General features: G+C 38.1%; 1 long non-coding RNA gene across 1 annotated transcript; it reads right to left on the bottom strand.

Moving 5' to 3' along the window:
* Positions 1-4,875: 4,875 nt before the first annotated feature.
* LOC124974311 (uncharacterized) lies at positions 4,876-26,702 on the bottom strand. Its single transcript, XR_007106771.1, has 3 exons — positions 26,673-26,702; positions 5,488-5,547; positions 4,876-4,949 (listed from the first exon to the last, which is right to left on the bottom strand). It is a non-coding gene; the product is annotated as an uncharacterized LOC124974311 (long non-coding RNA).
* Between the last annotated feature and the right edge of the window lies 1 nt (position 26,703).

Below are 26,703 nucleotides of genomic sequence, written 5' to 3'. Positions count from 1 at the left end.
AAAAGGTGCTGTTTGAATGGCTGGGGAATGCTCTGCAATTCCTCTGTCCTGGAGGCCTGGAGATATTTTCTTCTTATAATAACTTTTGGTACTAGTGGACTCCGAGAAGCAAGCAAGTTATGTGATCTGCACATGTGCAAAGCTAACTGTACTATGTAACCTTTGCTACTTGATATGACCCTGGAATAGATAATAAACTAGACTGGCTTTTTCACAGAAACCACTTCTTGCTCTTCACCATCCTGTGTGCTTGCCTCTTTATTAGCTCTTCCTTATAACCCATTAAAGCGTTAATATTCATGAAAACAACACCTAAGGCACAAGAGTATTTTAAATATTTCTAGTATTCACACTGATATCATAAAAAGAGTTGAAGTTGATATTAATAACATAACAACCTTTTGAGAATATTACCTTTGTGACTTATAAAATACTACAAATGAAGCACATGTGCTTTTGGAACTACACCCTCAAGTTTGACTCTCTCCATCATACCTCAGTTTACAGGAGCTGCATTACAGATTTGAGGGTTATGGGTTCACTGATATCAGTGACTTACAGGGCCTGGTCTATCTCTTTGCATGGTAGTGTTGAGGGATTAAATTTCCTAATAATATTTCTCCTCAGACCCAAAATTAGAAGAAATAACATGCTGAGTGAAAGCAGAAAGCTCCAACCAAAAAGTGTCCAAAACTAGATTATTCTGTCTCACTTCATACTGGCCACAGGTTTTTCACATTGCAGATATCATACAGCAGAAAAAAGAAGGGATTTCAGGTCACTCAATGTACAGAGGAGTGAGAGTTCTTTGATTTCAGCAAACTCCTCAGGACAAAAGGTGCTCTGTTTGAATGGCTTGGGAATGCTCTGCAATTCCTCTGTCCTGGAGGTCTGGAGATATTTTTTATTATAATAACCTTTGGTACTAGTGGACTCCAAGAAGCAAGCAAGTTATGTGATCGCACATGTGCAAAGCTAACTGTACTATGTAACCTTTGCTACTTGATATGACCCTGGAATAGATAATAAACTAGACTGGCTTTTTCACAGAAACCACTTCTTGCTCTTCACCATCCTGTGTGCTTGCCTCTTTATTAGCTCTTCCTTTAATCCTTTTAGCTGGACCTCAATTAACCTTTACAGCTGGGATGCTGAACAGGGGCACTTCTGGATGTGCTGATGGGAAAAGGGGATAGCTTACTGCCTAAAACAGGTTTTGATGTGCATCACTCATTGACTGGTACTGATCCCACTGGTAAGTTATGGGGAATTCACTCTCTGACACTCAATGTCATCATAGGGCTAAACTTTATTTGCTTCATAATGCTAAACATACTGTAAGTAATTCTGATCTTGCTGCTTTGCTATTTGAAATAGATTTTTTACTGTCCATGGAATCAGAGGAGTGGGTTCTTAAGACCCCAAAATTGGGAATATATAGGTAAAATATTGCATGAGGAGACAAGGGTTCCTGTATCTGTGTTACATGCTTGGTATTATTGTTGAGATCCTATCTCAAAAATAGCCTTGACAGAGCTACAAGATTCTCCAGTAGTCTCTAAGATTGAAGTTTTTTTCTCAGCCATCTCCTTACATTCCTACTCTTCTCCCTCTTCCTTTTCCTCCCCCAGTCCAGTCTCATTTATCTGAATGTCTCAGACAGGCAACTGCAGAGGGAGGAACTCATACTTTGATTGTCTGCACAATTAGATTAAATAATGCTAATCAGTCAGAATGTGAATAATTGCCTTTTGCTGTGTTTAAAAAATTAAAAAGAATGGTGTCAGAGAGTGGAAAAAATAGTAATTTTTACTCTTAATATGATAAATGTGCTGGGTAAGGGTTATGCCTTGGTTCCCAATGATTGAAAACCTTTGGTGAAAATGGTTACTTCTCCTGCCCAAAATACAGTGTATTTACAAGAATACTCTGATTTAGCCTGTGTTCAAGCTGAGGATAATGCTCAAGGCAATGTTAATATTGATTATGATGACTTGATTGGCAAGGGGCTAAGAAGGACATTACAACAATAAGCTCAGTTGCCAACAGCTGCCATTGCCAGATTAGAACCTTAGTTTGTAAAGCATGGAGGAGGATCCCAGACACGTGGAATCCTTCCAAGTCCATTGCTGTAATTGGACAAGTCACAGGAGAGCCTTTCATTAATTTTCTTAACCAATTGAGTAAAGTTATTGAAAGACAAGTAAACAATTTGGAAGCTGCCAATATTCTGACTAAACAAATGACTTATGTAAATGCCAGACAAGATTGTAAGTAAGTAATAAAATCTATTTGCCATAAAGTGGATACTGCATTTTCTGATTTAATAAAGGCATGTCAAAATATTGTAACTGAAACTCATAAAGCAGCTTTACTGGCTGATGCTTTAAACTCCCCCACAAACTTTGTTACAATTGTAAAAATCCTAGCCATCTTCAAAAGGACTGTAAGATTTTTTTTAAAAAAGGGTTACAAAAGCAGTCCAATCAGAAATGTCTAATATGTCATAAAGAATTTCATTGAAAAAAAAAGAATTTTATTGGGTTAATTAATAGAGCAACAAGGCTCCTAGCTCTGCCACACTGCTGGCCACTTTCTCCTCCCTACCCAGCCCTGCCACTCCTTCTCATGGTTCTCCCAGTTCCCAACACCCTCACTCCTGGTGCCTACCCTACCCCCTTCACTCCTCCTTCAACAGCCAGTGGGGCCACCAGAGCTGTCAACTGAGGTGCCTCAAACTGCCTGCAGACACCATCCTCCTACCAGCTGGGGGTGGAGGATGAGTGTCAGTGGAGCTCCCGTGCTTCCCAACTGAAAGAAAGGGATCCATTCCCTTCTTTGCAGCTACCTCTCCACTTCTTTCACTTTCTCTGAGCCCTTTATTTTCACCTCTCTAGCATCCCCAGCTCCTGCCACCATAAAGGTGAGAAGTGGGTTCCATAAATAAATCTATATATGTGTACATAGAAAAAACTAAATATACTTTGTTGTTTTCTATGGGTCAACCAGATTAATTTAAATGACATGGGGATGGGGGAACTCTGTGTGTTTTCATTTTTAGGGTGTCTTGTGTAACTTGCTCTGTGCTTTGGGGTTTACCTGGAAGTGAACTCAAGGGGCCACTTGGAGAGTGGGTAAAGCCCTAACCCATTCCTCCATGTGTTTTTCAAGGCAGATGTGGTGTTGTGGGATCCACCAGGCCCCAAAGCTTTAGACATAGCTCTACTTGGCTGGGTACAGGGTCCACCATTTTTCTCTACCCATCTTGATTGTTGTCCTGCCCCTACCTAGCCCCCACTGCTGAATGTTCAGAGAAATTTGAAAACATTGCTTTTCACAAGTGCAATTTATCCCATGGATCTGAGGAGCAAGTGGGCATCCTGGAAGGCATCTCCCTCACCTCCTCATGCTGTGCAAAAGTCTACATAGTTCTGCTGCTTTTTTCCTGTATGTGTGACCTTTGCCTCATTTATCTTGTGGAGAAGAAGATTCAGGTACAGGGGTTCCCAGTCCCAGAAAGTCCATATGTGCATTTTGCAACATGAGGTGATTCACCCATGCCTGCCTCTACACTGTTCCAGGACCTTTACTAGCAAGAATGGTGGTGGGTGTAGCTTTACTGAATATCAAGAGTGGAGGGGCAGGGATGAGGTTACCCTCAGACAAACACAGACCCCAGGTTCTGCCAAAGGCAAACAGTCTCCCAGTTCCCCTCTCCACCCCAAGCTGAGGTCAAGTTAGGACAGTGTCAGAGACATCTAGAAGCACAAGAATCCTGCGGGGGCATCTGGAATTCCATCCAGTGCTTGACAAAGATCCTCTGGAGGATGATTGCAAAGGCTCATCCTAAAAGGAATTGCCAGATGTTTTGCTCCGGAGCATGGTGTTTTCTCTGCTGTGTTTCTCTGACAATATGTTACTCATTTCAGTCTGAACGGACTGCTTAAGGGGATGAAGGGAATACAACAAAAATTCCAGAAAATATTACCTACAATCTGAAAAACAATGAGTCTTTACCACTAACAAAATTAAAAATGATTTTGCAAGCATGCAATGAGTCCCTGAAAGCCTCTGGAGAAAACAGTTGTAGATCTGCCTTTGTCTTCAACAGGCTGGTTAAATTCTAATGATGGTTTTGTTTATGTGTGGTGGTAGGGTAAAAAAATAAGGTTTCACAACATTCCTTCCTTCCTACAAAGAATATGTCACCCCTATAATAAATGTTGGTACACAATAACCACTGCAACCGCTGTCCTCCTGTAGCCCTTAACTCAGCAATTTAGATATTAACCAGATGGACCTAGTAGAGATGGTCACATGAGATTACTTGTCTATCGCTTTAACCACGAGAATAATAAGAAGAGTCTTAGGTCACATAGAGTTTAGATATTAAGGAAATAAACATTGTATTAGCTCATTGATGTAGTTAGAAATTCTTAAAACAATTGTGATTAGGTAAGGATAATCTGTAAGGTTGCTGTTTTCTGCCTATGCTTTGGAAACTTCTTTAATATTAACCACAAGATTGCCATTATAGCCTGAAGAAAAATGTATATAAACCCAGCCTTCCCCAGAATAAAGTTGGAGTGATTGCACCAGAACTAGAGTCTGTGTCTTTCATTCTCCATCCATCGCCAACGCTGTCTCCCTGTGCCCTGTTTACCTGTGTGGAACCCATGGACTCCTGCTAGGGCTGGACCCTGGCAGAATCCCACCTTGACCTGAGAGATCAATAGAGCACCTTTCAGGGGCAGGCCCAAGCAGATCCTTGCCTACCTGCTTTTCCTCAAATGTACATAGATCTGGGAGGAGGCCAAATTCTCACAACTAGATGCATGAAGTTGGGAGCACTCATGGCTTTGTCTGTGCCTTGTCCTGTTTGAGGTCCTCTGTACCCTCTGCCTGCACTGGGATATCTGCATCTCTTGAATTGTCACAAATGCTCCATCCTCAAAAGAATTGATTGTGAATACATTGAAGACATTCATACATATATTTTAAAATGTTAAATTTTATGTTATGTGAATCATCAAAAAAAAAAAAGATAAACTGATTCCTAAAAATTTAGGGCATGAACTCAAGTCCCTGGATTGTGCATTCTTAGATTTTGAGCATCAACACACAACCTTCTTTGAGACTTTTCTACTTATCTCATGGTGTATGGAACAGTAATTTTCAGGCTGTGCCTCAACTTGAATTACTCCATCTTGTAGAAGAATAATTTTCCATAGCTACTCCATTTTGAGTAAAAGTCTCAAGATAGATGGCTCCACACCTTGTTTGTACCATTAAATCACCACCATCTGCCTGAAGCCACCATCAGCTACAACTCATAAATAATTTATGTGCATTCACTTATTTTTTTTTTATTTGCAGTGCTGGGGAATCAAACCCAGGACCTTGTGCTTGCAAGGCAACCACTCTACCAACTGAGCTATCTCCCCAGCCCATGTGCATTCACTTATAAAAAAATAAACCAACTAGTACCTGGACATATGTGGACATTCCAAATCATATCAGGAACACCAGACCCAGACTCCTATCAACCTTACCACATGCAACCTCCTCACCTAATACCCATAAAAGAATCCCTGAGAATGGACATGGCAGCACCCTGAACTAATTACCCAGTCACTCACCATGAGACTTGACCAGAATTACCACAGTGTTTGAATTCTGAATCTCCAATCCTCAAATTTCACCCTGCCCATGATGATCACACACAGCACTCTCCAAGTTGACAGTCAAGCTGTTACTCTGACACAGAAACTACCACACATTTGGATTCTCTGCTTTAAAGCTCTGCAAAACTTTTTGTTAAAATACTCAACTGACCAACTGGTCAACTGGTGCTATAAATACTCAACTGGTGTGAGTATTGATCCAGGGCCTCAGACATGATAGGAAAGCACTCTACCACTGAGCCACAACAAAAGCCCCTACTTACTTTTTAATGTGGGAATTGATATTGTTCAGCAAATGGCTTACAAGTTGAGTCAATTTACAAGTTGTTGGGCAGTTAAGTTTCAGACTTTTTTGTTGCCTACTATTTAAATCTCAGAGGGGAAATAATTATTGCATTCAAATAATTTAATAAATTTCTGGGGGACTTTTAAAGATGGTGGACTAGAGGGTGGCTGCATTTCATGTTGCTCCAGGACTCAGGATTCAAAACAGGAGATAGTGAGTGACTTGGGACCAACTCAAAGTCGCCGGGTGAGTCTCTCCAGTTGGGGAGGCGTCCCAGATGGGGCGGTAGCCCCAGAATGCAGGGAACTTTGTGAAGTAGAGTTGCCCTGCAAGACACCACTCCCCATGCTGGAGCGGTAAACACGGACCACTGGGAACTTTGCAGAGGAAGCTGTTCAGCACAGCGCTTGGTTTCAGAGTAAACTGCCAGGCTTCAGCGGCTGCCCAGAGGATGGCCTGCATAAGCAGGCGATTAGGTGCAGAACAGGGTCCCAGGTCCTAGGCGGCTTTTCGGTGGAAGAGCTGCAGAGACAAGCTGAGGGGTGGAGCGAAGATTCCAGGGCTGCGGGCCGATTCTCTGAGGAGAGGCAGCCTAAGGAGACTCGTCTGGGAAGGGTGAGGCTCCCAGGCCCAGGAGGTAGGTCTGGGCCCCTGGGAACATTGCCTGGGAAGGCTGCCGTGCCCAGGCAGTAAGATACTCTTCTCCCTGCTGGAGCAGTGAACACGGACAGAGGGGAACTTTTCAGAGGAGGCCGCTCAGCACAACGCTTGGTTTCGGAGTAACCTGCCAGGGCTCCGGCGGCTGCCAGAGGAAGAGCTGGGCGGCGAGCTGTTTGGACGCAGAGCAACCTCCTGAACAACGGGGGGGCTGTCCTGAGGAGGCGGAGGTGCACAGTGAGTTGCTTGGTCTCCAAGCACCCAAACAGAACACCGGGTGGCTGCCTGGAGGAAGAGGTGAGCGGTGGGTCACTGGGGCTCGGAGCATATGTATGAGGTTCCAGGAGGATGCTCAGAGGAGGGGTCACATAGCCAGGCAATTAGGTGCAAAGCACGGTCCAGGGACCTAGGCACCTTTTGGTGAAAGAGCTACACAGAGACAAGCTGAGGAGCAGAGTTAAGGTTCCAGGACTGCGGGCAGCTTCTCTGAGGAGGGGCAACCTAAGGAGATTCGTCTGCGAAGTGTGAGGCTCCCAGGCCAAGGAGTTAGGTCCGGGCCACTGGGAACGTTGCCTGGGAAGGCTGCCCTGCCCAGGTGGTAGTTGTGGACTAAGGGGAACCTCTAGGAGGGGAACTGATCAGCGAGGCCTCCCCACTGGGTGAGTCTTCCCGACCGGGTGAGGTTTTCCCACAAGGATGGTAAAACCAGAGACACAGGCCCAAACAGGCCTTGCCTCAGACCGCAGCCTACTTCCCCTTTGGATGACCATTGGTCAACAAGTGGAGGCACCTCTGCCCACTAGCAGAAAATATACCCCACCTGAAGACCACCACCACTAGAGAGGCAGCTTCCTTGGGGAGCACCGCATTATCAACTTCCTCCAAGACTTCAGGCTACTGAAGGATAAGAGGGGATACACTAGCAATCTTCAGGGACATTATAAGTCATTAGAGGAAATCTGCAACATCTCAGCAGTCCATTGATACCTGAACGACATGAGAAAACAAGGGAAGAAAATGCCTCAAACAAATCTGGATGTTACATCAATAAAGTCCAATGACAGCATGGCAGAAGAAATGACAGAAAGGGAGTTCAGAATGTACATAATTAACATGATAATGGAAGCAAATGATGAAATGAAAGAGCAAATGCAGGCATTGAATGAATGCACCAATCAACAGTTAAAAGAGCAAGTACAGGAAGCAAAAGACCATTTCAATAAAGAGTTAGAGATATTGAAAAAAAACAAAACAGAAATCCTTGAAATGAAGGAAACAATAAACCAAATTAAGAACTCCATAGAAAGCACAACCAATAGGATAGAACACCTGGAAGACAGAACCTCAGATATTGAAGACAAAATATTTAACCTTGAAAACGTAGTTGAACAGAGAAGATGGTAAGAAATCATGAACAGAATCTCCAAGAACTATGGGATATCATGAAAAGGCCAAATTTGAGAATTACTGGGAATGAGGAAGGCTTAGAGAAACAAACCAAAGGAATGAACAATCTATTCAATGAAATAATTTCAGAAAATTTTCCAAATCTGAAGAATGAAAGGGAAAATCAAGTTCAAGAGACTTATAGGACTCCAAATACACAAAATTACAACAGACCCACCAAGACACATTACAATGAAAATACCTAACATACTAAATAAAGACAGAATTTTAAAGACTTTTAGAGAAAAGAACCAAACTTTTTTTCAGGGGAAAACCAATACGGATATCAGCAGATTTTTCAATCCAGACCTTAAAAGCTAGAAGAGCCTGGAATAACATTTTTCAAACCCTAAAAGAAAATGGATGCCAAACAAGTATCTTATACCCAGCAAAACTTACCTTCAGATTTGACGATGAAATAAAATCCTTCCATGATAAAAAAAAAAACTAAAAGAATATACAAAAAGAAAGTCAGCATTACAGTACATTCTCAGCAAAATATTCCATGAAGAAGAGATGAAAAACAAAGAAGCAAATCAGCAAAGGGAGGAGCTATCCTAAAGGAACTCTCAAATAAAGAGGAACCAAATCATGTCAAAAATAAACAAATAAATGAATAAAATGAGTCAAATGACCGGGAATACAAATCATACCTCAATAATAACCCTAAATATTAATGGACTGAATTCGTCAATCAAAAGACATAGACTGTCAGATTGGATAAAAAAGAAAGATCCAACAATATGTTGCCTGTAAGAGACTCATCTCAAAGAAAGAGATACCCATAGACTAAAGGTGAAAGGATGGGGAAAAACACACCATGCATATGGATCCAGCAAAAAAGCTGGGGTATCCATCCTCATATCAGATAATGTGGACTTCAAGCCAAAGTTAGTCAGAAGGGATAAAGAAGAACATTTCATACTGCTTAAGGGAACCATAAATCAGCAAGACATAACAATCATAAATATCTATGCCCCAAACAGTGGCTCATGCGTGTATGTCAAACAAATCCTTCTCAATCTCAGAAACCAAATAGACCATAACACAATACTACTAGGGAATTTTAACACGCCTCCCTCACCACTGGACAGATCTTCCAAACAAAAATCGAACAAAGAAACCATAGAACTCAATAACACAATCAATAATTTACACTTAACAGACATTTATAGAATATACCATCCAATCAAGAGTGAATACACTTTCTTCTCAGCAGCACATGAATCTTTCTCTAAAATAGACCATATATTATGCCACAAAGCTAATGTTAGCAAATACAAGAAGAGACACTTCTTGTATTCTATCAGATCATAATGGATTGAAATTAGAAATAAATGAAAGAGTAAAAAACAGAAACTACTCCAACACCTGGAGATTAAACAATATGCTATTATATGATGAATGGATAACAGAAGATATTAGGAAGAAAATTAAAAAATTCTTAGAGGTAAATGAGAACAAAGAAACATCATATCAAAATCTCTGGGACACTATGAAAGCAGTACTTAGAGGAAAATTTATTTCATGAAGCGCATTCCATAAAAGAAGTAAAACTCAACAAATAAACGACCTAACACTACAGCTCAAAGCCCTAGAAAAAGAAGAACAGACCAACACCTAAAGTAGTAGAAGAGAGGAAATTGTTAAACTCAGAGCTGAAATCAACGAAATTGAAACAAAAGAAGCAATACAAGAAATTGACAAAATAAATGGTTGGTTCTTGGAAAAACTAAAGAAAATTGGTAAACCTTTAGGCACACTAACAAAGAGAAAATGAGAGAAAACCCAAATCACCAAAATTCGGAATGAACAAGGAAATATCACAACAGACACGATTGAAATGCAAAACATAATTAGAAGCTATTTTGAAAATCTATACTCCAACAAAATAGAAAATTTTGAAGATATCTACAAGTTTACAGAGACATATGAATGGCCTAAACTAAATGAGGAGGACATACACAATTTAAATAGACCAATTTCAAGTAATAAAATAGAAGAAGTCATCAAAAGCCTACCAACAAAGAAAAGTCCAGGACATGATGGGTTCTCAGTTGAGTTCTACAAAACCTTTAAAGAAGAGCTCATTCCAATACTTTTCAAAGTATTCCATGAAATAGAAGAGGAGGGAATTCTCCCAAACTCATTTTATGAAGCCAATATCACCCTGATACCTAAACTAGACAGAGACACATTGAGGAAAGAAAATTTTAAACCAATATCCTTAATGAACATCGACGAAAAAATTCTTAAGAAAATTTTAGCAAATCACATTCAAAAACATATTAAAAAGGTAGTGCACTATGATCAAGTGCATTTCATCCCAGGGATGCAAGGTTGGTTCAACCTCAGGAAATCATTAAATGTAATTCACCATATCAACAGATTTAAAGTCAAGAATCACATGATTATTTCAATAGATGCAGAAAAAGCATTTGATAAAATACAGCACCACTTCATGCTCAAAACACTAGAAAAAATAGGGATAGTGGGAATGTTCCTTAACATTGTAAAGGCCATCTACACTAAGCCCATGGCTAATATCATTCTAAATAGTGAAAAACTGAAAGCATTTGCCCTAAAATCTGGAACAAGGCAAGGATGCCCTCTTTCACCACTCCTATTCATTATCGTCCTTGAAACTCTAACCAGAGCAATAAGACAGACCAAAGAAATTAAAGGGATACGAATAGGAAAAGAAGAACTCAAACTATCCCTATTTGCTGATGATATGATTATATACTTAGAGGAAACAGGAAATTCCACCAGAAAACTCTAAGAACTCATAAGTGAATTTAGTAAAGTAGTGGGATATATGATCAATGCTCATAAATCTAATGCATTTTTATACATAAGTGATGAATCTTCAGAAAGAGAAGTTAGGAAAACTAACCCATTCACAATAGCATCGAAAAAAATAAAATACTTGGGAATCAATCTCACAAAAGAGGTGAAAGACCTCTACAATGAGAACTACAGAACATTAAAGAAAGAAAATAAGAACACCTTAGAAGATGGAAAGATCTCCCATGTTCCTGGATAGGCAGAATTAATATTGGCAAAATGGCCATACTACCAAAAGTGCTATACAGATTCAATGCAATTCCAATTAAAATCCCAATGACATACCTTACATAAATAGAGCAAGCAATCATGAAATTCACCTGCAAGAATAAGAAACCCAGAATAGCTAAAGCAATCCTTCGCAGGGAAAATGAAGCAGGGGGTATTGCAATACCAGAACTTCAACTATCCTACAAAGCAATAGTAACAAAAATGGCATGCTATTGGTACCAAAATAGGTAGGTAGATCAATGGTACAGAATAGAGTACACGGACACAAACCCCAATAAATACAATTTTCTCATACTAGACTAAGGGTCCAAAAATATGCAATGGAGAAAAGATAGCCTCTTCAACAAATGGTGCTGGGAGAATTGGAAATCCATATGCAACAGAATGAAAATAAACCCATATCTCTCACCATGCACGAAACTAAACTCAAAATGGATTAAGGATCTCGGAATCAGACCAGAGACCTTGCATCTTATAGAAGAAAAAGTAGGTCCAGAACTTCAACATGTCGGCTTAGGACCAGACTTCCTCAACAGGACTCCCATAGCACAAGAAATAAAAGCAAGAATTAATAACTGGGATAGATTCAAACTAAAAAGCTTTCTCTCAGCAAAGGAAACTATCAGCAATGCAAAGAAAGAGCCTACAGAGGGGGAGAAAATCTTTGCCAATCATACTTCCAATAGAGCGCTAATCTCCAGAATCTATAAAGAACTCAAAAAACTCTACACCAAGAATGTAAATAATCCAATCAACAAATGGGCTAAGGAAATGAATAGACACTTCACAGAAGAAGATATAAAAGCAATCAACAAACATATGGAAAAATGTTCAACATCTCTAGTAATAAGAGAAATGCAAATCAAAACCACCCTAAGATTCCATCTCACCCCAATTAGAATGGCGATTATCAAGAATACAAGCAACAACAGGTGTTGGCGAGGATTTGGGGAGAAAGGTACACTCATACATTGCTGATGGGGTTGCAAATTAGTGCAGCCACTCTGGAAAGCAGTATGGAGATTCCTTAGAAAACTTGGAATGGAACTACCATTTGACCCAGCTATCCCAGTCCTTGACCTATACCCAAAGGACTAACAATCAGCATACTACAGAGATACAGCCACATCAATGTTCATTGCTTCTCAATTCAGCATAGCCAGATTGTGGAATCAACTTAGATACCCTTCAGTTGATGAATGGATAAAGAAACTGTGTCATATATATACAATGGAATATTACTCAGCCATTAAGAATGATAAAATTATGGCATTTGCAGGCAAATGGATGAAATTGGAGAATATCATGCTAAGTGAGATAAGCCAATCTCAAAAAACCAAAGGAAGAATGATCTCACTGATAAGTGGATGATGATACACAATGGGGCATGGGAGGGGTTAATTTTAGGGGTAGAGTTAGGGTTAGGGAGAGGGGTAAGAATGGGGGAAGGAAGGACTGTATAGAGGGAAAAGAGGGATGGGAGGGGTGGGGGGAAGGGAAAAAATAACAGAATGATTCAACCAACATTACCTATGATTGCCCACTGCCTGCGGGGACAATCACAACGTGTACAGTCTTCTTCATCACAGGAACCAAAAAGGAGTTTATTCTGCAATTCTCAGACTTATATTGAGAACATCAGCCTATCAGAGAGTAGACTACCAGGAAAGTCAGCCTATCAAGGAAGAGTCTCCAGGCAGATACCAGAATCGCCTCATGTACAACAGCCAACCAGAGTTACTTCCTAAAACTTGTATATGAGTGCAGCTATGTCTGGCAAGCTGCCAGGCGCCATCTTAGAGATCAGGCCATGGTGCGGCTCTGGGTCCCTCAGAGCCCGCCCCTGACAATTACCTATGTAAATTTATGATTACACAAATTGTATGCCTTTACTCTATGTACAAACAGAGAAAAAACATGTATCCCATTTGTTTACAATAAAAAAAATAAATATATAAATTTCTGAAGCCTGAGAAAGACAGGCAGAGGGCATTAACTGGGTTGGGATAATTACTTCATGTTTTAAAGATACTCATACCTATTAAAGATTATGAATCCCCAAGTTTTGGGGGTTTTACTCCCCAAATTGATTAAAAGTTGTGACATTTTCTAAAGACTATCTGACTTTGAATGTACTTAAGTCTATCTTAGTAGGATAAAAATTTAAAGTTTGTGTTTGTGAAGGGAAGAAAAAGTCACATTTTTTAAATTGTCCTTAACCTTAGTGATAAAGTCTCAAATATGCACATTAATAATTTTTTATAGGAATCAAAGTTCTTGCTGCTCTGATATATAAAATATCAATAATTTTGCACTTATAATAAGATATCATTTCTTAATCTCTCTAGCACTGACATGGTTTTTTATAACTATTTGGACTGTACTTAATTCTTTAATCAGGAAAAAGGACCAGGGCTTGAAGAAGGGAGAACCCAGCTCTATAGTCCTGGCTGTGTCACTGTTGAGCAGTTTATCAGGTGATCTTTAGGGAGTTCCTGCTCCCTATACATTACCTTTGCTTCTTCATCAATGATATGGAAAAAGAATAGATGACTTTCAAGGTCTCTTCCAACTTTAAAACTGTGTATTAGTGTCTGGAGCCAGCAGGCAATGCTCCCGCCTCGCCACATGTTGAGCTAAGATGGCACCTGCCAGATGCTGGTGGGGGTGCCTCTCCTGCACACGTAACTGTCAGACAATACCAGGTGTGTATCAGGCTAGATTGCGTGGTGCTTCATGACTGGCCAAGTATACTTCCTTGTTCGAGCTCTGGTGCGCGGACAAGTTTTGCCTTCGCATGCTTTCCCCTGATTGGTTTTTGTACTTTATATTAACTGGGTTTATTCCCCCAATAAATGAGACTTGATCAGGCTTTTCTCTTGTCTCCATTTCTGGTGTCTCTTATCTCTCCCAATCCTCCAGGTTCCCATTGCAGTCCTGTGGGTTGGGTCATATTAGGTGATTATTGTTGGCAGATGTTAAATATTTCATCTAAACCATTCTCACTTAGAGTGGTTTTATATTTTAGTCATCACCGTTCCTTGATAATATGTCTCTATTATGGCAAAGGACCACATTTAACCTACAGTGAATAAATGAGTTCATAAACCCAGGAGTCTGGGTTTTGTCTTATTTCTATGTTGAAAAAGGGAGCTTGTCCTGGGAAACTCTGGCTTTAATTCACTGATTACAGTATAAACATGTAAGTATTGGTTGAGTCAGAGGTCTCTGCTGTAAAATGAAACAAGTATGGAAATTCAAAAAAACATTAAAATTAATCATGTATTTGTCACTGACAGTAGTCCAGATGATGGATTTCCTCCTGATCTCTTCTACTGCAGTACACTTTCCCTAGCAGTCTTTTGACAGTCTTTTTTAAGTACAAATTCTTTACCACTGAAGATATTGCCAGTGGAAGATGATTAATACAGGTCAAGTCAGAACACTGCTGCTTCTATGCTACTATGGTGGCATATATCAATCTATGCTATCAATACAAATTATATAATTACTTTAGGTATAGATGGAAGAGAAAATAAATTAACTCAATATTACTGTAATTCATAGTAGAAAACACATTCATTAATTATTTTATGTATAACTTAGAAATTTATAGTTTCCTTAGGAGAGCTTTGGTAGAAATATATGCTTATTTTTGTGAGAAGCTGCAGGTAAAAGAAAATTTTTTTTCTGATAAGAAATGGAAGAAATCTTGGTAATACTGTCTGTTTCATTCTCTTTCCTTCCCCCATGTACTCCTACCACATAAAATGAAGAGATCTTAAGTTAATAGTGACTTTTAATTTTACCTACATTATCAAATATGAAATGTATCTGTTCCTTTTAAATTTTTTATGTTCTTATTTTTTTCCTTCCTATTCTTTTTATAGTTACATGATTATGTGGAAAATCTATCTAGTGTACTCTTGAGTATATAATAGCATCACTTCTAGTATATTTGTTTCCTGTTATGCCTAAGGTTTTGTGCTGGCACCAATTTTCTTAAATCAGGTGATATTGCAATTTTGGAATTTGCATTTTGTAATTCATGGTATCATGAAGAATGAGCACTGAAGTGACAATGTGTTGTTTAATGTTTTCAGGAGCATGTATGATGATGATGAGTTTCTGATGTGTCTGACAGTGATCATGTAACATCTGGTAAAATTGCCTTTTCCCCCTGTGTAATGTAGAGGCAGTGTTCTGATTGGTGCACTGTAAACTTAAGTACGGGTTGTGTTTCATAGGATTGGTGACAAGGCACTATTTCCATTTGATATTTAATGTTAGATTATGTTCACTCTTGACATGTACTTCAACTTTTTCTCCACCCACAGGTATAAGTAGTTCCCAAATTATATCAAAGAAAGAAATTCATTGATCCTTCCTTCAGAGAGTGGAGATGAGACAAGTGGATAGAAGCTGTAGGGAGGTGACTTCTAGATTAATTAGTGTAAAGAAAGTTTTTTAGTCAGAATATTCCAACAATCTAAAACAGTCTAACTAATTCTTTGACATTGGACTGAGTTTAGTAATTCTATGTGACTACCATTCCTATCAGCCTGAGTGCTTGGACAAGTTGAATGTCAGGTTTGATTTCTTGATCAGAGTTTCAAGGAAGATGGGGATTTGGTGTGAAGAAGAAAATGCACCCCCTTCAAATAAAAGTGAACATTTCAAGGCTGGGTTGTGGCTCAGTGGTAAAGAGCTTTCCTAGTATGTGTGAAGCACTGTGTTTAATTCTCAGCACCACATAAATAAAGGTATTGGTGGCATCTACAACTAAAATAATACATTAAAAAATTGAGAATCTTTGAAAAGAAGTTAATGTTTTTTTTCTTTCAAAAGATCTTATATCATGATAGACACTAACAGTATTTACTATTGATACTCATTATGATTCCACATCTGTCCCCAAGAAGTATACCTATTAAAGCTACTGATCTTTGTGAATAGTGGCATTTCCCCCACTGAATGATAAAAACAATAAATAAAAATTGTCCTTTTGTGACCAACTGGAAAGAAAAAGCTTATAATACATAGGAGGTAGAACAAGGCCTTTCTGCCAGAGGCTATTGTATGTGGGCAAGATTCTGCCTTCCTCTTTGGCCTTCATCTTGACCCTTACCCCCTCATGTGGTGTCCCTGTAAATGCTAGTGAACACTACCCACCAGGCTTCAGTGCACAATAAGCTTTGTAGAGGTGCTCCATTTTTTCACATGCCAAACCCTTCATAAACCCAAGGCCTGTGACCTGTTCCCACCAATGCTGGAATGCTGGGTTCTCAATTAACAATAGTGGTGTCAGCTCTCATGGTTACAGCAGAAAGCAGTGTTGTCATGCTTCTGTACACACTGCACATTCCCACACTGCAGGCTGCCAACTCATCACCTCCACAAGGCAGGTCCCATCATCACCTATTTCCTCTTACTGATAAAAACACAGCAAGGAAAGGAAATAAGCTTACACAACTTCCAAGTGGTGGGGCTCGGGGTAGAGCTTAGGGACCCCTGAACTCACAGCCCAAATACTATGGCCAGTATCATCCAAAACAAAAGGTTTTCAAAGATGAAAGTGACTAGAGGTGACAGTGGAATGCAGATGATAGGGTAGAATAAAGAGGGAGGGTCTGGGACCAGATCTGACAGACTCATGAGAAAAATCACTGAGGACCCCATGACAGATCTGGACAGGCAAAGACAACTTAAAAGAGTGTAGGCTCAAGAGAGCTGCAAGCTCATCAGGGATGACAGATTGGCTAGATGGGCAAAAAAGGAATCAAAGGAGAAAGGTTCTGGGAAGAAAGGTGGACTGGCCTGCCACCAAATGTTTACCCAGAATACCAAATATTCTGCTTTTTAATGGTGTCTATGACTGTGCCCCCTTATGAAGGCTGAACTCCTCTCTCCTTATTTCCCCTGAAATCAACAAAACCAAATGCACAAATTAGTTTCCAGTAGATTCATCTTCAGCCTGGGAGACTTTTGTGGCCATCTTAATCTGATTTTGTAAAATGCATAATTCAAAACCACATTACTAAAGTCTCATGTCTTAATATTTGGGTATATTGAAATGTTGGTTTGCTTCTCTCTCAGACTCAGATGCACACACACAAACACACAAACAAACAACTTACGGTTGAATGCTAAATTTATCTTCAGGTTTCCTTGAAATAACTCCTTCAAAGTTCTGTTCTACTTCAGTGCTGTGATATTTTTTCTTTCACCAAATGGTCAATCAGCAACCTCATTCTTTGTAAAGAGAGTAAATATACTTTATAGGCCTCTGTTCCCAATACAGACCTGAGAAAAGAAAGCACAAATCTTTGAAGACACTCTCAACTCCATTGGTGACCATCAAGTTTGAACATCCCATCAAACTACACAACAGAAAAAATAGTCCTTGGCTTCTCAATTACCAAGCCTGCATGAATAAAAAAGTCCACATTTCATAAAGATTTCTTAAAAGACATGTGGTGTGGGATAGAGTAGGGGGTGGAAACATTCCCCAGTGGAACTAATGACTCAGGATCTGCTACCAAAAAAGAGATTTTTCCAGAAGGAAGTGTTTCAGAAGATTATATATATATATATGAATATACATCTCAAAACCACATGTATGTTGTAAATAATACACAAAATAAATTTAAAAACTCACATGTAATCTAAGAAACCCAATTTAGGATGCTGAGGCAGAAAGGTGGCAATTTTTTTTTATTAATTGCAATTTCAACATCAGCCTTAGCCCCAAGAATTTTGTGTCAAAGGCAAATGGTTGTTTATGCACACCCTAGTACCAGCTGTTGTCAACAAAAGTGACCTGTTAATGTTATTACTACAAGAAAACTTCTGTTCCCACCACTTAAGACTTACCTCCAGGAGGAGTTCAGCACAGGATTAGTAGTTTTAGAATAGTGAGGCTGACAACACCCAGTATTTGCCCTTTAAAATATTAATATGAATACATCATTTTTGAAAGCCAAAACCAAAACCAAACCCAAGAGAAAACAAAACAAAGTGAACCTTAGAAACTTAATAATGCCCTTCAAAAATTAGCAAGTACCTGTGTCAAAAAATAAAATTTGCTACAGAAATGGCTCAGTGTTTAAGCACCCCTAGGGTCAATTCCTTGTACAAAAATAAACAAACAAGAAGGGAAAAGAAAGGGATAAACAAACATAGTGCTCAACAAATGACAGTGTGTGGCATTTATCTGAATTTTGATTCAAGCAAACTATTAAACAGAAAGGTACAATAGTAAGTAAAATGCAAAAATGAAGCATTCTTATGCTTTAGTATTACATGTTTAAATGGTTAAACATGCAATCCAGAAGTACTGAACACCACTGTACATGGAAATGTATCTCATTATGCTTTCATGAATGTTTAAAAGTTTTCTTGATGAAAAATAAAATAAACTTAGAAGCATCTCAGGACACAGCAGTCCTACAGAAGGATTGGTGCAGGGCATTGCCGGGGTCCAGCCCTAGCAGGAGTCCATGGGTTCCACACTGGTAAACGGGGAGTGGGGAGACAGCGTCAGTGATGGATGGAGAATGAAAGACACAGACTCTAGTTCTGGTGCAATCAATCCCACTTTATTCTGGGGAAGGCTGGGTTTATATACATTTTTCTTCAGGCTATAATGACAATCTTGTGGTTAATATTAAAGAAGTTTTCAAAGCACAGGCAGAAATTGTTTTTAACAAGGAACAGAAAATTATGAGAAAACAGTAACCTTACAGATTATCCTTACCTATTCACAATTGTTTTAAGAATATCTAACTACCTCGGTGAACTAATACAATATTTACTTCCTTAATATCTAAACTCTATGTGACCTAAGACTATTCTTAATATTCTCGTGGTTAAAACAATAGACAAGTAATCTCATGTGACTATCTCTACTAGGTCCATCTGGTTAATATCTGAATTGCTGAGTTAAGGGGTACAGGAGGGCAGCGGTCTCAATTGTAATTGTGTACCAACATTTATTATAGGGGTGACATATTCTTTGTAGGAAGGAAGGAATGTTATGAAACCTTATTCTCTTACCTCACCACCACACATGAACAAAACCATCGTTAAAATTTAACCAGCCTGTTGGAGACAAAGGCAGATCTACAACTATTTTCTCCAGAGGCTTTCAGGGACTTATTGTACGGTTGCAAAATTATTTTTAATTTTGTTAGTGGTAAAGAACCATTGTTTTTCAGATTGTAGGTAATATTTTCTGGAATTTTTGTTGTATTCCCTTCGTCCCCTTAAGCAATCCATTCAGACTGAAATGAGTAATATATTATCAGAGAAAACACCATGCTTCGGAGCAAAACATCCGGCAATTCCTTTTAGGATGAGCCTTTGCAATCATCCTCCAGAGGATCTTTGTCAAGCACTGGATGGAATTCCGGATGCCCCCGCAGGGCATCCTGGGAGGGTTGACTATTCTATGATCCCAAATAAAGCAGGAGTGAGCATGGCCCAAGTAATGAATGTGGACTCAGAAGGCTGGGTCCTACTCTGGTCATGTTCTTCCTAGATGAGTGACCTTGGATGGAGACACATCCTACTGGAACTTAGCCCTTGGTGTATTCATGGGGACATCCCATCCAGTCCACACATTTTAAAGGTGCTGTGAATCATGAACACTGATATTCTAAGTGCTGGCAATAATATAAGCTGTGTAAGCCTATGGTGACAGAGAAGTCACAAAAGGATTTTTGCTGGCTTGACTGGAAAAAAGACAGCTCAGTCATTCCACAGAAACAGTCCCTTATCCAGTAAACATGCAAATACTCCAAGAACAATGCAGATGATGTCTATGGGAAAGAGCACAGTTGGCTGGCAAAGGTCAGCCAAATAGCACTTCAGTCAATTAATTGGCTTCTGCTCCTCACTGCTTACCAAGATGAGCCCAAATGAGACTTACAGCAGAGAAGATAAGTGAACATTAAGACATGCCTCTGAGACCTTCTCTCCTGAAAAAAATATTTACTTCAACCAAGGAAAGACATCATGAACTCACAGCTCACCACCTCAGGAATAGCACTGTGAGTAGGCTAAAGTGACTGACAGAGCTTTGAAGTCAGACTCTGGGATCTCCATCAGGGGTCCTCCACTGGGCAAGGAATGTCCCACCTGAATATCTCATCATCTATAAGCTGGGAAACAACACCATTGAAAGAGTAATCTGGAGGGTAGGATGTGAACACATGAGGGTGCTGGAACCATCCCTAAATATAGAGAATGTGCTCAAGGTCAGAGCTGTCACATGCACTAAGGGACTATGTAACAGGTACCTACCCTTGAAATAGGTCAGGAGGTATATAATGATGTCACTCAGTCCTATTACTAGGGATGCTGCTCTTGAAAAATTTTTATGGGGCAAAATAGACTTCTAGGTAGATACCATCATATCATGAATAAAGAAGGTTATTTAAGAAAGGGATCAATCCATAAGAGCACAAAATGTTCTTAAACATTGCACCCCTAAAGACTGCCAAATACATGAAGAAAAAAATGATAAAAATAAAGAGGAAACACATAATCTCAATAGCTTGGGAGGCTGGGGTCGTAGGATCATGATTCAAAGCCAGCCTCAGCAATGGCAAGGTGCTAAGCAGCTCAGTGAGATCCTGTATCTAAATAAAATGCAAAATTGGGCTGGGAATGTGGTACAGTTCAATCCCCAGTGACAAAAAAAAAAAAAGAAAGAAAAAAGAGGAAAAATAACAAAATTATTTTTTGAGATCTCAACAATCCACTCAGTTAACAAGTAAACAGAAAATTTGTAAGGATACAGATTTTAACAGTTACAAACTTGACCTAATTTAATTTATGGAACATTCCACCAAAACAACAGGACAAAATTTACTGGTTTCCAGGGTACAAGGAAGAACACTTTCATGACAAAACCTTAGTCTAATCCACAAAACTCTCAATAAAATTAAAAGGATTCTAATTATGCAAACTATATGCTCTGATCACAAGAGAATACATTTAGAAAATGCAACTGTAATATCACTAGTGATCATATGAATGTTTAGAATACAGAAATAAAAAAAGATTACAACAACTTTTGGTCTACAAATTCATTGACATTGATAAAATAGACACATTTCCTAAAAGAATAGAAATATAAAATCTTACATGAGAAAGAGATAACCTGAACAGCCCTGTATCTATTAAAGAATTTGAATTGACTAAAATATTTCCATTAAATCTAGGCTCAAGTGGGTTTACATTTTTTTAAGTTTTTTTTTTTATTATAGTGCAAATTAAACCCAGTGCATGACACATGGTAGGCAAGTGCTGTACCATTTAGCTTCAACCCTAGCAGGTTTTAATTTGAGAGACGTTCTCACTAAGTTGCTGAGTTTGGCCTTGAACTTGCAATCCTCCTGTTCTTAGCCTCCAGGGTACCTGAGATTACAGATGTGCAGCAATGTGCCCAGGTTTTCTTAATTATAGACCAAATACCTCAAGAAGACATGTGCAAAACCTCTAAAAATTTTAACAAATTGATCTTGGAAATATAAAATATGGACAGTACATTTTGACCAAGTGAGAATTTTCCTAGGAATGTAAAGATGGATCATTCTTTTTAAATCAATAATTTTCTAGTAGATGCAAAACAAAGCATTGGACACAACTTGATACAATTCATATTGAAAACTCATCACACTAAAAATAAAGGGAAAGTTCTGGAAATTTTATCAAGTTCAATAAAGAAAAGTATATAAAACCAGACTCTGAAAGAAAGAAAGCTGTGTCCAGCAACAACACAACTATCTATGTATAATCTTCTACTAAAAAGCTCATACAAGGAAGAAATCACTTTAATGTAATATAGAATACAAGATCTACAGGAATATCAAATGTATTCATTCAAGAAAGGAAGAGGGAAAGTAAAGACATGAAAATTTTTTGTTACCCACTTCAAACATAGAAATAAAACCTCAGTGGGAAACTAATCCATATGCATCAGAAAAAAAAAAAAAAAAGAAAACAAGTCTGGTGAAAAGGCAGAGAAACCAGATCACTTTACATATGTTGGTGGGAATGTAAAATTATACAACACCGTTAAAAATACTTTGACACTTTCTTAAACAACTACACATGGGTCCCAGCAATGGCTCACCTTGGCATCCATCCCAAGGAAATGGAAACAGCTCCACAAATATCACAATATAAATATTTCACAGCAAGATTGATAAGCACCCACCAAACTGGAAATATCTTCATGAACTTTTGATGTTGGCCAATGAAGGGCTGTTTGTCCATGCCACAGAGTACAACTGAGCAATAACATGGAAGAAAATACTGACAGACACAGGAACCTGCTTGAAGAATATTGTTGGGTAAAAAGAGTCAATCCACAAAACTTACACATTGTGTAATTCATTAACACACATTGTTGAATACCTGGCATTACAGGAATGCATCACTGTGTACAGATTTTACAAATAATTTGAGGAAATAATACCAACTTTCACAAGTCTTTGCAAGGGATGCTTATGATATAAATCTAAATCTTGAATGATAATCTGCATGTGAAGAGTCATATATGGAAAAGCTGCAGAAGCATGCACACATGCCAGTACATGTAACTCTGGTGAACCTGACTAGGCTTAAACTGGAGCACACTGAGTCCAACTTACCAATTGTGCCAGTACACTAGTTAGGCAAGATGGTTTACCATTAAGAGAAATGGAGTGAAGTATACATTTCTGATTTATTTCTTATAACTGCACATCAATTTTTACCTACTCCAAAATAAAATATTTTTAAAAAAACAAATAATATGCTTATCAAATGATTAAAAGTATTGGAGTTTTAAGTCCAAGAAAAATATATTTTAAAAATAAAAAATATAACATTATAACTTTGTTCTTTCATTTTATCTGTTTCTAAAATATTCCTAAATAATTAGAATATTTTTATTGATTAAAGATTAAAACAAAGGGACAAATTATGCAGATAAAAGTTATACAAAAAATTAAAAATTAATGTCAATGCAAAAATCACTTTAAATCAATTGCACTTCTATATTGTAAGAACAACAACCAAAAAAATTATTTTGGTTGTTCTGAGGATGAAATTCAGAGACACTCACAAACTCAGTCCCATTTAATTGTATTTTAAAATTTGCAGACTGGTTTTACTTATGTTTACTTATCCTCCTGAGTAGCTGGGAATGCAGGCATGGCTCTTTGCACTCAGCAGAAATTGAATTTTAAAATAGCACCATTTATGACAGACATCAAAAAGTGTAAGTACTTATGAATAAATTTCACTACCCATCAAAGAAACATTAATATAAAAACCTGAGGGAGATTTAGAATGGTGTGGGCAATAAGGACAGGATGGCAAAGGAGGAAGCCAAAGGCAGGACAGACAGTGAGAGAACACAGAGTGAATGCCAATAAGGCCAAATTTCTAGCTGACAAATGTGCCCATGGACATGAGCAGAGACCCAACAGAAAGACTAAAATAGATGTGTGGGCATGGGAATAGGAAACAACAATAAATAAAAGAGAGCCTGGGGTCAGAGGAGATAGGAAAAGGAGGAGGGCCCAAAACCTTTGAAAAGAACAAGTCAGTACTTTACTATAGGAGTCCAGGCTCTGACTCTGGGGCCCCTTCTCTTCAGAGGAATCTGTTACTTTAATACCTTTGCTATTGTGAAAAATATGCTGCTTGCTTGCTATCTTCCTGTCCTATTCAATGCAAAAAAAAAAAAAAAAAAAAAAAAAAAAAAAAAAAAACCTAAACATTTTTGACCAAAATTACTCAGTGGCTGGGTTTTGGAGAGCTTTGTTTGCATGTATCAGTTACTGTGTTAGATCCCAAGCACAATATGCATTAAAAAATAAATAAATAAGTAAAATGAAGATCTTAAAAATTAATTCAAGACCTATACCTGGAAAACTGTGCATGTAAAACAAAACTAAGAGAAATTTAAATGACCTAAATAAATTGAGTGATATGTCATGGTCATATATGAAAAGATTCAATATTTTTTAAAATCTCCATTATTCCTTACACTGAGTTATTAATTTATTGTATCTGTAAACATAAACCCAGGAAGTCTTGTGAAAAAGCTGAATCTAAAATGGAATAAAAGAGTGGAGTATAGAAGAGTCAAACCAGCAGAAGGAAGTTGGAGGAACAGCACTACTCAGTTCCAAGATTATTGCAGAGCTCAGCAAACATCACAGTGTATAAGGAAAATGAGACCAAGTGAAGACAGAGGACACAAGCAAACTCACACCTAAGTGGTCAAGCAAGTTTTGACAAACATGCCATGTCAATGGGAAAAGGAGAATCTTTTCCACAAATGGTGCAGGAAAATTTTGTGACCATATGTATAATAAAATAAAAAATAAATAAATAATTTCAAGCTCTGCCTTAAACACTATAAGCAACTAAGAGGAATGATCATAGATCTAAATGTAAGTGAAAAAACATAAAATCTTCTGAAATAAGAGATAAAAATCATCATGACCTGAGTTTTGGCTGACTTCTTACATAAAATACAAAGTACTAAAGAAAAGGAAAGCTGGATGTACCTCAGAGGTACAACACTTACCTAGCATGCTTAAGACCTTGAGCTCAATTCCCAGTACAAGAAAAAGACACTAACAATAAATGAAAGGACTGCTTATGCACATGGACTGGTGAAAACTTGGAACAGTTGTAACTTTGTACACACCATTGGAAATGTAATGTGGTTATCTCTTTGGAAAGAGTTTGACAGATTCTTAAAGTGTACACCTACATCATGGTCAACATATTCCACTTCTGGGCATCAACCAAGAGAAATTCGAATACAGTTCTGCATGTATGTTCTGCATGTACAGCAGAGGTGAATAAGTGAATGGGTAAGCAGATTAAAATATACACAAAGAAATAATCAGTACTAAAAAGGAAGAAAACAATACACAGAAGATGAGAAAGTCTAAATTCTACTATAAAATAAACAAGAACATGAAAAATGTATGATTATATAATGTATTAAAATTTTATAGTCAGAAAAGGCACAGCAGCAGTTTCTTGGAAACAAGGAGGTAATAAAGGGAAGCAAGAAACTTCTGGGGGAAATTGATACATTTATTATCCTGGAAGGGCTGAAGATTCCTTAGGACACAACCTAAATGCATGCAAGTTTTTATAAATTAATTATACCACAGTAAAGTATATGGAAAAACCCAACAAGTCATATATTAAAAGTTTAAATTTAAAAACAATGGGGCCAAGAAATTAAGACTTGAGTAGGAAGATAACCACAAGAACAAAACAAACATTTCTAAATAACAAATGATATCTACATACAAGCAAGCCACTGTGAGCAAAAGAGCATGTTAAAATGTAATAATATAGAGCAGCATTGTCAAGACAGATCCTGGAACACCAGAGTTTCTTCTAGGGTACCACAAGTTCAAAGCTATTTTATTGTAAAAGCCAAATGTTATTTGCCTTTTTCATTGTGGTTCTCCCAAGAGCATATAGTTGACCAGGCTGGGGAGGTAGCTCAGCTGGTAGAGTGCTTGTGTTGCAAGCACAAGGCCCTGAGTTTGATCCCCAGTACCACCAAAAAAAGAAAAAAAAAAAAACTGTATAGTTGAATTTCCCACAGGTTACATGGCAAAAGATGAACCTAAAATATAGAAAGAGGGGAATGCAGCTGTATTCTAATTTCAAGATTTGCAGAACTTTAAAACAATACTATTCTTTCTACTGATTTCTTTGGTGATCGTACATATTTTACTAAAAATACTATGTATGTTAACATGTAATATGTACACATTATTTTATGTGAATATAGTGTTTTTCAAATTCTCAGTTTTAATTCACAACAGGGCAAATATTGATATAAAACCTAATATAAATGAAAACTCATTTGATTTTTTAGTGTTGGGGAAGAGTTATTAATTTACCATCAAAAACCTCTCAGGCATTCCCCTTGAGGGGAAAAAATTCCCTGTTAATGTCTGGCCAGACACCCTATGGGAGGGTGTCCACATTCTGGAGGGAAGACCTTCCAAATATTGACTGCAGGTGTGGCTGCTTTATACCATACCTGGGCCATAAAAAGCTCAGCACAGATTTTAAGACTCAACCTTTAGAATCATGCACAGCATCTTACAATGAAAGCTGCACAAACCAACAAATGAATTTCATTGTTTGTATCTTGGATGTTTTCATCTCAATTTTGTATGTGTTCATTTCTAATGTGTTTTATATGAATATTATTCTACAACAGTTTGGAATTGTTTAAACATTGTGCTTCACCATGGAATCATGGAGAAACACTGACCTACATAACTATCTTTTTTTTTTCCTTTTTTTTTTCTTGTGGTGCTGGGGATTGTACATATCTTTCAATAATAGCAATTGGTATGTTTCCTATAGAAAAATGTTAAGACTAGAAATTATCTCTACTTCATTAACAACAATGAAGAGGACTCCCTCCCTCTTTATGCTATTTCTCATATAAATATCAATGCAATCACACTTACAATGGGAATTGGCAATGGCAATATGAATCAT

Source organism: Sciurus carolinensis, unplaced genomic scaffold, assembly GCF_902686445.1.
Source record: "Sciurus carolinensis unplaced genomic scaffold, mSciCar1.2, whole genome shotgun sequence".
Taxonomy (NCBI): Eukaryota; Metazoa; Chordata; class Mammalia; order Rodentia; family Sciuridae; genus Sciurus; species Sciurus carolinensis.
The sequence above is the reverse complement of the archived record's forward strand: the minus strand, read 5'-3'. Positions and strand labels throughout refer to the sequence as shown.